Source organism: Grammomys surdaster, unplaced genomic scaffold (assembly GCF_004785775.1).
Source record: "Grammomys surdaster isolate TR1022 unplaced genomic scaffold, NIH_TR_1.0 146, whole genome shotgun sequence".
Lineage (NCBI taxonomy): Eukaryota > Metazoa > Chordata > Mammalia > Rodentia > Muridae > Grammomys > Grammomys surdaster.
This window is the reverse complement of record NW_021604604.1, coordinates 3968362-3972736: the sequence shown is the minus strand read 5'-3', so window position 1 is coordinate 3972736 and position 4375 is coordinate 3968362.

The following is a 4375-nucleotide window of genomic DNA, read 5'->3' as shown; positions in this document are numbered from 1 at the left end:
ATAGTGTACTTGAAAAAAAGAAAGCTCTCCTTGGTTCCTGGAGGAACCTAAACCTGTGTTTTGCCCAACTATTCCAGTCACACCTTAAAACTAGGAAAGAAAGGCTGCAGTGAAAAGTTCTTTTCTGCCCCTTTCAAGGAAGGAAAGTGCCAACTTGAGATTACCTTCTTTTTCCTCATAACTGGATCTTTGAGAGAACTGAAGGATGAGATCAAAGTACATTCATATTCATGTGAATTACTGCTTTTGACTTGAAGAATGATGGATTTTACTGTTGGATTTAAACTGAAACCTGTGGCACCATTGCTTTTGAGGCTACACTCTTACAGTTGTGGAATTTCTATGAGGACTCAAAACCCAAACAATTAGGACTGATAAACCATGCCATTTCCCTACTGGAGGCACAAAGGACTCAAAGTGGAGCAGTTACATTTCTATAGACTCTTGCCATCCAGATTTTGACTCGTTTCCAGCTTTCCTAATAGAACTCCTATGCTCAGCAACTTCACTTCCCAAAGGTTCAGGGTTTTACCTTAATAGGAAAATACAAAGACACAACCTTTAACTGTTCAGGAATCAAACAAATTGGTGTTATCAGTAATTAGCTCATGGGAGTGATTTTAGCTCTGAACATGATTCATTACACTTTGTTCCCCAGTGTAACTGAAGAACTCAAGTCAGTGCAAGCTTGAGAAAATGTGTTTACCAGCTGTTTCTATATATGCCTCATGACAATTTTCTTAAAGTATTTTCACTTGGGGTTTCCTCAAATGAATCATTTTTCCAAGGAGAAAGAGGCTACCAGATTCAATAGAATTCATTTATTAACATGTCTCCACCACTTCAGAGAACACGTTTTAGTTAGTCCATTAGTCTTACACTGGATAATTGGGGGAATCTTTAATCTAGGCTTAGGAAAATGCATTTTTACGTTCTTAAACATAGCACATATAGTCTTCCTGAGCTTAAAAGCTGCCCACTAGAGCCGCCCAAGCTCACTCTGTTATCTTGGTTTGCAGTGTTTCTGGGAATACCCTTTTCCAGAAAGAGACCTAATGCCAGTCACTTAGCACTCTAAGCTTCTGCCCCATATCTGTAGCATTTTACAGGAGAGCATCATTTTAAAAAGAAAAAAATGGTTTTTACAAGTTGAGTTACAAGATGCCCTCCACTCTGGACATCACATGTCCTTGGTATGACCAAGATTTCATCAGCTGCTTCTATTTGGGATGTGTCTATAAAAATGCTGAGATTATTTGGACACTTTCAAGAACTGTAGCTTTGCTTTATAAATAAAACGATAAGCAATTCCACATTGTTTCACCAGGGAAGCAAGGCTTGCAGAAGAGAAAGTATTCCTTTGCAATTGTTTTCTTTACGACTACATTTTCCCCCTCATCGATGGGAAAGGTAATACTTTTCTTCACGTGAATGAGCTGTTGTGTTGTTTGTATGAGAATAACAAATGACGTTTATTCTTCACTGTAAAATTAAAAATGGGTTAATAGTGGAATAGAATTTAAATAATTCAGTTTAGAATATTTACATTACTTCTGAAACAATAATGACAGTGTATGTCCTTTGTAGGAATGAGATGTGTTATAGGGTCCTCGGATTCACTCTACATTTCAGCGGAGTTCACTGTCTGACCATTTATTTTAGAGAAACGGACCTGCAGAACTGATAAACAAGAGACGCTATTTTTACTTCATAGGTTTTAGAAACCTAGCAAACCTTTTCTGTACGTTTGTAGTGACTTTCAGGAGTCAGCTCACACAACCAATCAGTTTCTGAAATAATCAGTGTACAGGACATTTTGGCTTGAGACTAGTCACAGAGAAAGAACCGCAAAAGTAAAAAAAAAAAAAAAAAAAAATTGGAACCTTGCACATGCGCATTGGGGTGCAGCTGCTCCGTCACCCTTCTCCTCCTCCTTTCCCCTCCTAAATAAGCTACTGTGTCCTGTCCCTGCCTCTGGGACCCGGTGTACGCCTGTGGTGAACTGGGCTGGCTTCTGGGGACCTCGCAGGGTTCTCGCACAGTCCTGGCAAAGGGACCTGGTGCACTTCCCCACCCTGTCCGCGGTTTGGGAGCGCCCCTGGAGGAGACCGGCCGGGCAGGCCCAGCCTCGCCGCCGCGGGGCGTTTCTTGGTTGCACCCTGGCTGCGGCCTGGCGGCTCGGTTCCGGGCCGGGTCGGCGGAGGCCTCGCTTGCGTCGTGGCCGCGCTTTTCCCAGGCTTATCGCCGGGAGGGTGGAATTGGGGCCGACTCATGCCGAGACCCCTCGTGGCTTGCGGGGGCGGCCTGGCTGCAGAACCCAAGCGGAAGGAGAGGCCTCTCTTCGGTCAGCCCCGCAGGCTCCAAGGCCAGAGCGCGGCCGGAGGACAGAACGGAGAACGGAGGCCCCCGGGCCAGGCCGGGTGCGCGGCCAGGCGCTTCCGCACTCCGCCCGCGCGTTCCCTCCCTTCCCGGGGCCCCGCGCACTCCCCTCCCTGCGGCCCGCGAGGCCCCGTGACTTCGTGGGTTGTTCTTCCCACTCTGTTCCTATGTCCCCACCTCGCTGCTCTCTTCTGGGCCGGAGGTTCCGAGGATGCTCCTGGGAGCTTGAGAAACTTTGGGCGAGTGAGAACGCAAGGGAGGCCGGGGCCTTGCCCTTAAGCTCAGATGGGCATGTTGTTGCTAGTCACGAGCCAGGGGCGCGCCCCTCTCTTCGGAGACCCCAGCACACCGGTGATACTTGGTACCCCCATCCACCTTGGGTCTAGACCGCACCGCCTGGTCTGGGGGACCTGCACGTGAGCAGTGCATGCCCTCCCTCTGTACACGCCGGGGTAGTCTGCAAAGAAGCACCTTCCAGGGTGTCTCTTGTGTTTTGTACAACAATGATAAGAAGCTGATTTTAAACACCGGAGTGCAAATTCCCCCATGATTTCTAAGTAAAACCTAACAAAATTTGGGAGACATAGAGAGTTCTTGAGATGGTGGCAGATAATTTTAAATGTAGGGCATCTACAGAGTTTTCTTTCTAGCCATGCTAGCTTTGGGGCAACTTTTAATTAAGAAAACTTATGTAAGTAGGATGCTTACATGCATATACTGTGCAGCAATAATTTGTTTTGCTCTGCATGTTACAGCATGAGGCATATTACACTGGTTGACTCCTACATTTAAACGTAGATTTTTAGTAATCACCACTGTGCTCCTTGTTTTTTGGGGCGTGGGGTGGGGGCAATGAAGTCATCACTCTGATCATAGCTTTCCTTGGGAGGGAACCAGACGCCTTGAAGCTTTGCATCCACCCAGACACGTCGGGGAAAGCCCTGTGTAGGTGGATCTAGATCTGTTGGACTAGTCCCGGTGGTCACCTTGACATTGTACTGGTCTGAAAAGCACTACTAGACCCTTAAGACATACGAGGTCTACTGTAAAGTATTTGAGAAGCAAAGTCAAATACGAATAAAATACAAGTACAGTATATACTTAGAAAAGTCAGCCTTGCACTTCCAAGGGGAGTTCTACATATTCTTTGCTCTGGGGGCAAATTTGCTGGCACATCTGAGTGATCTGCTCACACCTAACTGCATACTTCAAACAAGGACTGTGCCATAATTCAGATAGCCCTATGTTTGCTTTCTTCATGATAGATCACATCTTAGCCCACAATTTGGCTGCTGTGCAGCACACAGTACTTCTGTCATCTGGAGTGAGGAAATGTGCAGCTACTTCAGTGACTTTACACTTGATGTTGGCAAAAGGGTCGTCGAAGTTCACAAATTGACAAATGACAGTTACCAATGGAATGCCTTTGAAAAATGCTAACATGTTTGAATTGGAAAGATTTCATATCTATATAAAGCAGATAACGTTCTGTTAATAAGTTTTTTTCTAGTTTTAAACTGTCTACATAGTTTGATTCCTTAATTTACCCAAACCCTCTCATCTTTGCTCCCCAAAACACAGTATTTGGAAAGATTATAGACCTGAAATCAATGGTAGGCGTTTCATGTTGAATTAATACAAACTGAATAACATGGAGAATGAATTCTTTTCCTCCTTCATGCTCTGGAAGACAGGCACATTCTCTCAAGAGCAAAGTGTCTGAAACACAGGGATATTGTTATGTGTCCATCTTAAAAGGAGAATGTCTGCACATTTCAAGTACCTCAACAGGTTTCTGAAATAGAGAACTTTGCCTTGTAAAATTCAGCTAGGAACTGGAAACGGACATGATAAAACAACCAAAGGATCTTTTATGCATGAGTAACACATAGCCCCACAATAGTAGAATTTTCTGGATTCTCAGAGGAGATTTGTAAAGAGAAACGGAACAAGATTCAAAAACTGGTTTTATACTTTGGGGTTTTCAGAGTCATTT